Consider the following 12,147-nt stretch of genomic DNA (forward strand, 5'->3'; position numbering starts at 1 on the left):
TCATCTCAGGTATCCGATCGGATACCTCTTCCCTTCCTTCCAGGTTTCCTATCGTCGCCTCGATTACACAGCGATGGTATGAGCTGCTCTCATCCTCAATCCATTCTCCCATCGCCTTAAGTCGCATAGCCGCAGTGGCTGCCTCACACTTAATCTGTATGTCAATAGTCTCCAGTGCCCTAGTGGGCGTGGTCTCTGTTCTCAGAACCTGTTGTATGGTCATTATGTTGCACGTTTGCTCCATAGCAGTCCACCAAACTACTGAGGCGTAAGTAGGTATTGGTCTAACCACGCTTCTGTAGAGCCAGTGGACTATCCTCGAATTCAGGCCCCATTTCGAGCCTACGGCCCGTCTTTATATTTGTATTTGTATTTGTATTTTTATTATGATAAAACCCATACAAAAGACAGTGTCTTATATAAAGCATGGGTTAGTAAATTGATAAATACAATGAGTTCAACAAGTTTTCATTTAAATAGAACAATAATTGGTACAAAATATTTAACAATTTAAGCAAAGTTACTGATACAATATTTAAGTTAAAAAAAGGTTTAAACAAAACAAAAAAAAAAAGAAAAAGAATCTTTAAAGAAAATTTAACAATTTAATCAAAGTTACTAATAAAATAAATTAAAAAAATAGTTATAAAAAAAACAAAACAAATAATTAATTAAAATGATTATAAATCAAAGATTTGAACTGTCGTTCATTACTTATAATTTGAATACTATTGGGAAGATTATTCCAGAGACGTATAGCATTAACAAAGAACTGTTGTTCAGATACACGATATTGATGACGTATTTGTATTACTTGTTTACCTCTTGTAGAGTTAGCAAAACGCAAAACAGAAGCCAGATATGACGGTTCATTGGTATAAATTATTTGCAACAAGCGTATCTTAAGGAACGAGTTAAAAGAGACACCATATACTTGTCTGGCAAAGTCAGATACCCGGTCTCTTCTACGCAAACCAAAAATGTATCTAACGACATCGTTAAAGGCCACGTGCAATTTATTCCTATGAGTTACATCACAACCGTAAAAAACCTCGCAAGAGTATAATAGTTTCGGCAGAATAAATGTCCTAGCCAAAAGCATTCTTATTGACAAAGGGGTATACTGTCGACTCATATATAAGTTTCGTAAAACGCCGTAGGTCCTGCCCACTGTCATTCTGACATGATTCTTCCATGAAAGTCTATCATCAAACTCCAAACCAAGGTTTCTTGCAGATGAAACAATCTCAATTGGGGCTCCAGCAATTGCCACATCAAGATTGGGCGGCATTGTCACCCGATTCCTACCAATTACAAGGCACTTTGACTTTATTGGATTTAAAAGAAGTCCGTTGGCGTTTGCCCATGTGTTTATCCTATCCAAGTCATTATTTAGTCGAAGTACGCCATCGATCAACCTCCCCGGCGAGGAGCTCATATACAGCTGTACGTCGTCGGCATACATATGAATACCACAGTTGCGCAACTGTCCAGGAAGGTCATTGCTATATAAGGAAAAAAGGAGTGGGCCCAACACAGACCCCTGTGGAACACCTCTTGAGACTGGAAGATAACTAGAACAGCGGCTATCAACACATACCGATTGGCTTCTATTCGTAAGATAGGAATATATACGATCCGTTGTTCTTTCAGAAAATTTAAATAAATGTTTCAGTTTAAGGCAAAGTATATTGGGATCAACGGAATCAAAAGCTTTCGAATGATCTAAAAGAACAAGAAAGGCAACTTTATCGCTGTCAATATCACTCCTTACATCTTCAACTACTTTCAACACTGCAGTAGTGCAACTGTGCTTTGGCCGGAAACCAGATTGAAAATCTGTTAGCAGCGAATTATTCGCAATATATTCAGATATTTTCCGGTTGACTAGAGTCTCAAATATCTTAAAGACGAATGGAAGTATTGCTATTGGCATAAATTCCTGGTTATTCTTTGGTATTGGGACTATCCTTGCCCGTTTCCAAGACTGTGGATAGCAACTCCTTAAAATAATATTGTTAAAAAGATGGCACATATACGGAAGAATAAAGGGCAGAATTATCCTAAAATATCTTGGGTCAATACCATCAGAACCAATGGCATTAGACTTAATTGATTCTACAGCGCTAACGATATCGCTTTGTTCAAAACGCTCAAGATCAAAACGTAGGTCTGGTGATATTGCGAATCTCGCCGGTCATACAGGGCTTTTCCTGGGCAAATTTTGCCCATGAACATACCACTAAGGAACAGGGGCAAACTTCTCACATATCAATGAGTACAGTCCGATTCAAGTTTAAGCTCAATGATAAAGGGCCTCCTTTTTACAGCCGAGACAGAACAACGTGTAGCAGTGCCACACCTCTTTGGAGAGAAATTTTACATGGCATAGTACCTCACATATGTTGCCAGTATTAGGTTGCCGCTGAAAATTTTTTCTGATGGTCTCGCCAGGATTCGAACCCAGGGGTTCAGCGTCATAGGCGGACATGCTAACCTCTGCGCTACGGTGGCCTTCTGTAGTAGTAGTAGTATTCTGAATTTTGGCCAGTTGGTTTTCAACTTATTACGGAAGCTTATCGGATTCGGTGCTGGCCGTGCTATTTTAAACCTAATGTAGCGATGGTCTGAGAAGGAATGCTCCATTGAGACCCTACAATCCTGAACCTTATCGATTAGATTTTCTGAACATACTGTCACATCTGATACCTCCTCCCTAATCCTATTAGAAAAGGTAGCGGTGTTACCAATATTAAATGTTCTAAGGTCGTTAGGTTAGGTTAGGTTTAAGTGGCAGTCTGCCATCAGACTCACTTAGACGATTCCGTTCATTATGATATCACAGGAACAGAAGAAGGAAGATGCCTTCCAGTTCCTACCATTGAATCATCCAGATCGCTCTAAAAAGGCCCAATAACTTGCGAATGTTCTCATCCGCTATATCAGACAGGTTCTCAAAGAGATGAGAACCTAAAGTGAAACTCCTTCTGACTGCCAGTGCGGGACACACACACAGAATGTGTTTTATAGTCTCTTCTTCTTCGATGTTCTCACAGCGTCTGCAAAAGTCGTTGCTGGCAACCTTCTGTCTGTCAACATGTTTTCCGGTTAGACAGTGACCTGTCATGACGGACACAATGAGTGAGACGTCTTTTCTAGCCAATGACAGCAAAGCAGTAGACCTCTTAAGTCTAGATTAGGTCGCATAGTTTGGGAATGCTCCTAGGTCGTCAGCTGTCAGGGCTTGGCCCCGCTTATTAATGTTGGAACTACCCCACGAAGTGTGGTGAGACACCCTAAGAGTACCACATTTCCTGTCTGTTTTGCTTTTCTCACCAACCGTTGCAACTGCGACGTAGGTGGCGGTGTCGAAGACAGATAAAGTGATGCCAGGTTTGCTCCACCGTCTCCCTGTCTCATCACTGTTGCATCCGATGTTGACAACTCTGGGGAAAATTCATAATTTTAATTTTTATGACAAATAACACAGGTCCTCGGCCGAGTACCCGTGTTAGCATAGAATAATTGGTAGTTGATATGGTTCAGTCCAGAAACTTTGTTCCGGGTCGTCCATGGCTCCTGAATTAAGGCAATATGAAGCTTGCCCTTGCTGATTTTCTTCATCAGAGCGTGAGTAGCTGTCTCGCTCCGATGGAGGTTTATCTGGATTACCTCAATCATTGGTCCTCCAATAGATGGGCTTCTTGGGAGTGGGTGATGATCGCAACGTCTGCTCCCTGTTCCTTAGGCTGGATTCCCGTCAGTGCAATGCCTGATGTTTTAATATTAGGATATTTGCAGATCCTAGTCTTCCGAATCTTGAGGAAGTTGGGACCCGATGATGGAGCCATCGGGCCCCTGTTCGTTAGGCTGTATTGAGTCTACCGTTCCTGCACTGCCTGATGTTCCATATCCTAGTCTTCCGAATCTTGAGAAAGTTGGGACCCGATGAAGGAACCTTCGGGTCCTTGTTCGTTAGGCTGTATTGAGTCTACCGTCTCTGCACTGCCTGATGTTCCATATCCTAGTCTTCCGAATCTTGAGAAAGTTGGGACCCGATGATGGAACCATCGGGCCCCTGTTCGTTAGGCTGTATTGAGTCTGCCGTCCCTGCACTGCCTGATGTTCCATATCCTAGTCTTCCGAATCTTGAGAAAGTTGGGACCCGATGAAGGAACCTTCGGGTCCCTTTTCGTTAGGCTGTATTAAGTCTGCCGTCCCTGCACTGCCTGATGTTCCATATCCTAGTCTTCCGAATCTTGAGGAAGTTGGGACCCGATGAAGGAACCTTCGGGTCTCTGTTCGTTAGGCTGTATTGAGTCTGCCGTCCCTGCACTGCCTGATGTTCCATATCCTAGTCTTCCGAATCTTGAGAAAGTTGGGACCCGATGATGGAACCATCTGGTCCTTGTTCATTATTGAGTCTATAGCGTATTGAGTCTACCGTCCCTGCACTGCCTGATTTTAGAATCGTTGCCTATTGTAATCATTCAAATCTTGAATAAATGGGCTTCTTGGGAGTAGGTCATGGTCTCATCGTCGGCTTCCTGTGCGTTGGGCGACATTGAGTTCATTACAAAAGTTTAAAAATTGAGTTTGGTCAATTCATTCACAGTGCGCCATTTGGACTCGCCATTTAAAAGGAGACCCCTTATTATTGAGCATAAATTTTAATTGGACTCCACTCATAATTTGAGAGAAATATCCCCCGTTCCTTAATGGAATATTCATGGAATTTTTTTACATTTTTGCATAACTCTCTTGTGCTGGGCATTTATCACACAATTTGTCATTGGTTGCATGAAATAAATTAAATGAAATTATAAAATAACCACAACTACCACAATGCGGAAGATAAATTGCATTGCCTGTCCTATGAGTTCTCAGCGGATTACAAATAAATTATTTTCATTTAAAATGTGTAAAATTTTCATTACCCATTTTGGCCATGTTCATTGAAAGTGATGAAGCATTTTGTTATTTAAAACCTTTCGCTAAAAACTCTCAGTTTGTTTGACAAAGCGCATTGATTTTATTTGATTGAATATATTTCTACCGAAACGTTTTAGGTATATTGACTTTGAATGCTTTCGTAATCAGATGGCATACAAGAATCTGTTCATTTTCCCAGAAAACTGTCGCTTCCCTTGGAGGTGAAATGTATACATCACCAAGATATACGGCATAAGACACTTGCATATCCCTTGTTGATTCACTTTTCATTTTTCACTTTGCACACCGACACTTTCCACCGGGTGGTAACTCATTCACGCGGATACACTCCACTGAGAGTTTGGGTGTTAAAACTTCCTTTGCCTTTAAGCTGAATATTCGACAAAAGCTTCTTTGTTGCAAAGACCACAAATACATATTCAATTTTCCAATTCAGCTCGCAGTGATACAGTTATCAAAAGCATTGTGGCGTTAAAGCCGTTGGACTTTTTGCCATAAGCATCTTTCTTACACTTACACAAATACATACAAATGTATGGTAAACGATACACCCCTGCAAACATTTTTCATGATTTTGGAAGAGTGTTCGTCCCCGCGATGAATAAAACAATGATCTGAAAGATTTTTACGCAATTGTTCTTCCGTACTAGTCGCAAAACAATCTTCTACGATATCATTGGACAATCCATGGCGTGTGCGGAAGCTTTAGCAACTGTTCGCTACGATTCTCTTACAACCCATTGCATTATAATCGTCTGTATGACTCGTAAAACACTCTTCTAGTTTATCATTAAACAATCCATTGCATGTGCGGAAGTTTTAGCGATTCATCGCGACGATCATCTTAAAACCGATTGTGTTACAATCTTCCGCATGACTCGTAAAACACTCTTCTAAATTATCATTGAACAATCCATTGCATGTGCAGAAGTTTTAGTAACTCTCCGCGACGATCTCTAAGCTAACCATTGTGTTATCCTCGTCCAGAAGATATGTTTATTAATCAATGCAAATTTTCCCATGAACATTCCTTTAAGAAACAGAGGCAAACTTCTCACATATCAACGAGTGCTGTCCGATTCATGTTTAAGCTCAATGTTAAGGGGCCTCCTTCTTATAGCCGAGTCCGATCGGCGTGCCGCAGTGCGACACCTCTTTGTGGAGAAGTTTTTACATGGCTGTCATACCAAATGGTACAGTACCTCCCAAATGTCGCCAGCATTAGGAGAGGATAACCACCTTTGAAAATTTGCACGATGTTCTTGCCTGGATTCGAACCCAGGCATTCAGCGCCGTAGACAGACATGCTAACCTCTGCGCTACGTTGGACTCACCAAGTTAAATTTTCGCCATTGTTTTTATTTTCAAGCCTGATGCATTTAGGCGAGTAATGCGCAACTCTTCTAGATGAATATTTTATTAATGTTCCAAAACACTCATTTGTTACTCGCCCAAACGATTCTAGCGCGATTCTCCCTTCCAAGACTCTTCTGATTTAGTCTTTAGCAATTCACATGGAAGATTCACTGAACACTCTTACAGAAGATTTGTCTTTATACACAACTCCTCACTACGGGGGATAGGTTGGGTAAGAGAGGCAGTGCTTTACAGACTCACTTAGACAAGAATAAAAGAAAGAGAGGAGGGATGGGCAATTGGCACGCCCTGTCGAGACCATCCTGTTACTTCAACAAATCTCAGGAGACCTACCAGAAGTACGTTCGCAAGTTCACACAAGGAGAGCTTACGTCCCTGCAGACCCGGACATGAACACAACAAGTGCTCAATAGTCTCCAATCCTCCTCATGGAAGCAGTTAAGGTTAGGTTAGGATTAAGTGGAAGTCTACCATCTGACTCACTTAGACGTTTTCATCCATTGTAGTTCCTACCATTGAACCATCCAGATCGCCTTAAAAAGCCCAATAGCTTGCGCACATCCTCTAAATCAGACAGGTTATCAATGAAATGAGAACCGTAAGAGGAACTCCTTCTGACTGCCAGTACTAGACACACACACACAGAAGGTGTTCTATAGTGTCTTCTTCTTCGATGTCCTCACAGCGTCTGCAAAAGTCGTTGCTGGCAACCTTCAGTCTGTCAGCATGTTTTCCGATTAGACAGTGACCTGTCATGAAAGATACAATGACTGAGACGTCTATTCAGCCAATGACAGCCAAGCGATAGACCAAGTCTAGATTGGCCACATAGTTTCTGAATGCTCACAGATACCTCTTTGTGACCATCTATCATTCGTTGTCATCGAGGCAACTCCTACAGAAATCATTGCGCGGTATTCCCATGCGCGCCGCCATGCGGCCTATGGCATAATGTCCGGTTATGACTCTTGTCAGGGCACTCATCGACCTCTTATCGAACGCCAGCAACTCTCTCATTCTCCTCCGGTCGATGCCCGTCCAGAGAGCCTTTGCAGTCCGGCAGCCATCCTCCGAGTCCCATCGACGCCGCCCTGGCTATCCCCTCTACTGTGGTCAGTAGCTCGACCAATGATACGTAGGCAAGACCGGTAACTGATCCGCCCGGCGCAAAGAAACCCCTCGTGGTCCTCTCGTCCGCCTTCTCATTCCCTAGAATCCCCCTTGCTGCCACTGCAATAACACAGACCTTCTTCTGATAGACCGTACACTCGTCCGCACAGTGTCCGGTTATGACCCCTGTCAAGGTACTCATCGACCTCTTATCGAACGCCAGCAACTCCCTCGTCCTCCTCCGGTCCTTGACCAGCCAGAGCGCCTTTGCAGTTCGGCAGCCATCCACTGAGTCCCACCTTGCCACCCGATGTCGCACTGGCCATCCTCTCTATTGTGTTCAGTAGCTCGAAAAATGGTACATAGGCAAGACCAGTGACTGCTCCGCCTGCCGCAGACGAACCCCTCCTGGCGCACTCGTCTACCCTCCCATTCTCTGGAATCCCCTCATGCCCAGGAACCTATGTCAGCGTCACATCGTGGGCCCGGAGCCTATCCAGAAAGTCAACCCTAAGGCCTTGAGTGCTCCTTTAAAAAATTGCAAATTTTGTCCATGAACATTCCACTAAGGAACAGGGAGAAATTTCTCACATATCAATGAGTGCAGTCCGATTCAAGTTAAAGCTCAATGATAAGGAGCCTCCTTTTTATAGCCGTGTCCGAACGGCGTCCCGCAGTTTGACACCTCTTCGGAGAGAAGTTTTACATGGCATAGTACCTCACAAATGTTGCCAGCATTAGGAGGGGAAAACTAACGCTGAAAAAAATTTTTCTGATAGGCGGACATCCTAACTTCTGCGCTACGTTGGCCTCCGAGTGCTCCATACTGTTCACAAAATTCTGAGTGTCGAGGGCGGTAAATCCCTTACCAGAATTTCCCTTGCTGCCACTGCAATGGCACAGACCTCTGCCTGAAATACCATAAACTCGTCCGGCAGACTCAAAGACATAATGATATTGAATGCATCAGAGTAGACCCCCAATCCAGTCCCCAAATCCATCTTGGAGCCATCGGTGTAGATCGAGGTCTCGTCCACCTCAAGTAAAGCATTTGTGCTCCATTCATCCCCCCTAGGAAATCGAATCGTGAATGCCCTCACTCCAGTCGGCACTGGAGCCAGGTAGTCGGAGATCCTCCTCAGTCTACCCTCCGCATCCATAACACCTAGGCCGCAACCATCCTCCTTCAGGAGGATGCCAGGCTCCTTCAGCCTAAACGCGACCCTGACGATGCTGCTCCGAATAAAGGTCTTAATGGGCTGCATATCCAGCTTCGCCTCCAGTTCTGCCTGCGGTGCGGATCTCAGTGCCCCTGTGACCCCGACGCAGTCCAGTCTCTGGACCTTTTCGAACTCCCTCGCACGAGTCCTTTTCTCTACGGCATTCCACCATACCAGTGCTCTATGGGTCAGTACTGGTCACACGATTGCTGTATACATACAATAAAACATCTTGGGGGTAATCCCCCACTTCCTACCAAACATCCTCCTGCACGAGTAAAAGGCACACAGTGTCTTACGGCTTTTTTCCTCGGTGTTCCTCTTCCAGGACAGTTTCGAGTACTATGCTTAGGTACTTAGCCTCCTTAATCAGCCGCAGGGTGGCACTTCCAAGGACGGGAATCTGAACCCCGGTATCATATATCTACGCGTGAAGAGTACCAGCTTCGTCTTCCCTGGGTTGATCCTCAACCCATTCCTGGTACCCCATTGCGGCAACCTCCTCAGTGACCCTTCCATGATCTCGCTGATCGTCGACAGAAGCCTGCCGCGGACCAGCAGCACGACGTCGTCCGCATAAGCGATAATCCTCGTTCCGTCCCCACCGAAATCCATCAGTATTTCATTAATCACGAGGTTCCATAGAATCGGCTAGAATGCCCCAAGGAGGGGATTATCGCCATACTTAGCACAATTGTTGGAAGAGATACCAAAACACCATGGCAAAATTTCAGGCAAATCGGATAAGAATTGCGCCCTCTAGAAGCCCATGAAGTCAATACCCGAAGTCGGATTATATGGCAGCTATATCAATGGACCGATTTGGCTCATTTACAATCCCAACCGACCTACACTAATGAGAAGAATTTGTGAACATTTTCGAGCGCCATGCTTTACTCCTGCGAAAGTTACAGTGCTTTCGACAGGCAGACGGACGGACAGGCGGGCGGACTGAATCGACATAAATGTCATGTTGCATCAAAAATATAGTGGATATAGAAAGGGATTTTCAACAAGCCTATTGTTCCTTCCAGTGTATTTTATTCATACTCTAGGACAATACTGTAAACACATACAGTCGCATTCGCACTCTAACACTTTGGAGTAAACAACTTTATTTCAATTGCCTTTTAGGAACTTTGGGACCAATCAATATTTATGATATTTATTGGTATTGCTATAGAGTGTGTGCGTGTGTGTGTGTGTGCATCTGCTTATTTATTTATTTATTTAAAAATTTGAAGGGCCCCAACACATGAAGGTTATATAGACCCTGTATAGTTCAAATTAATTATTTTGTGTTTTTAATTTACAGGATGTACATATTTTTACAATGCAATATTATACTAATGTACAAAATTAAATCAAATTATACATATTTATTTCTGTTAGAAATTTTTTAACGTTGTTGAAATTATTTACATTTGATAATATAGTGATGTCCTTTATATTATATTTATTTTTAGTAGGTAGAAATTTGTTACATGTGTTAAAAATATGATATATTGATAATAGTTGGCCACATTCGCAGCACGGTGGAGATGATTTTTCAATAAGATATTTGTGTGTTATAAGACAGTGTCCTATTTTTAGTCTATTTAATTTAACTAGATCTGTTCGTCGTAAGGACGGTTGGGTATATTTATATGGGATTTGATTTTGAATTTGAAATAATTTTGTTTGGTTATTAGAGGTCCAGTGATCGTTCCATAAGCCATGTAAGTATTTTTTGATCTGAGTCTTATAGTCCGCGGACTGAAATTTGAAGCCATAGTTGGTGTTTCCATTTAGTGCATCTTTTGCCAACTTGTCAACTTTTTCATTTTCTGTGATACCAAAGTGACTGGGAATCCACATAAATTCAATATTTTCATTAGGTATTCTTGATAATATGGTTCCTATTTGTTGAATAATTTGGTTTCTACTAAAAGGGTCACCCATTCCTTCCAAAGAGCTTTTACTATCACTCAATATGAGAGTTTTCTGTCCAGAAGAATAAGGTATAATTCTCTCAAGGCATGTTCTAATTGCCAGCAGTTCACAGCTGTAGATGGACGAATAGTTGTGGATGCGTTCGTATGCAGTAAGGTTCTCCCCAAGGACTGCAAATCCAGCCTTTTCATTTATAACTGAGCCATCTGTATAATAACGCACATAGTGTCTATATTTCGTATTCATCATCTCTAAGTAGCGTTTTCGAAGTACCGTGGATGACATATTGTCCTTGTTGCAGTATGCAAGTGAAAGATCAATTTTCACATTAGGGTAGGTCCAAGGTGGTGTATTAGGTATCTTCATCGATTCAATACTATCTATATCAAGAGTATATTTCGAGGTAAGTTCCCTGAATTCTCTGTGTGCTCTTATGTACAATGGATGATATCTTGGAGGTTTTAAGATAAATCTGTCAATCCTATGTCTGTCAAAAAGCATTTGCGAAAAAGGATGGTCTTTTACAGAGAGCATTTTGAGAGTGTAGTTGAGCAGTTGTCCTAATCTCCTTATGTGTAGTGGGGGACACGATGAGATTGCCTGTAAACAAATAACTGGACTAGTCCTAAAAGCCCCTGTAGATAACCTCAAGGCGGTGTTTAATATCGGGTCGAGAAGTTTCAAACGAGTTTTCGAGGCAGATGAATAAATCATGGAGGCATAATCAATGGTGGGTAATACTATCGAATTCATTATCCTTAGTAGTGTCCGTTGGTCTGACCCAAATTGTGAGCACCTTAACATTTTGAGAATATTCAATTTCGAGTTAGCCTTTGCCTTGATATGCAGAATATGGTTATGAAAGGTCATTTTTCTATCAAAGATCACACCCAAAAATTTGTAGTTGTCTACAAATTGAATGTTTCTATCAGACAATCTCAAAAAAAGATCTCCAACCATGCCGTTCCTTCGTACAGAAAATCTCATAGCTACTGTCTTCTCCTCATGAAACTGAAAACCACTGGTATCGGTCCATGCTACAAGTTTGTCGATGGTCCTTTGTAATTTATTCGTTATCGCAGAAATTTTCTTACCAGAACTATAAATGACCAGATCGTCAGCGTAAAGTAGGGCCTTTACATCGCTCGTAATCTTATCGAAAATGAAATCTATCGCCAATAGGAAGAGTGTCACACTAAGAACGGATCCCTGAGGGACTCCGTTCTCAAGGCAATATTGTTCAGAGGGAGAGTTTCCCACCACAGTGCAAAAAATGCGTTCCTTTAGAAAATTACTGATAAAAGCAGCCATATTACCATTCACCATAGCAGAGTTCAGCTTCTGAAGAATTAGGGCCCTCCAGACACGATCATATGCCTTTGTCATATCAAAAAAAACTGCAATCAAATCCTTCTTGCAGGAGAAACTTTCCATGATGTCCGAATGTAGTATCGCCAGGTTGTCGACCGTACCTCTATTTCTCCGAAATCCCGATTGGTTCCTGTCAAGTACATTACCTCTCTCAATCACCCAAATTAGTCTCCTATTGACCATT

This window comes from Stomoxys calcitrans, chromosome 5, assembly GCF_963082655.1.
Source record: "Stomoxys calcitrans chromosome 5, idStoCalc2.1, whole genome shotgun sequence".
NCBI classification, from domain to species: domain Eukaryota; kingdom Metazoa; phylum Arthropoda; class Insecta; order Diptera; family Muscidae; genus Stomoxys; species Stomoxys calcitrans.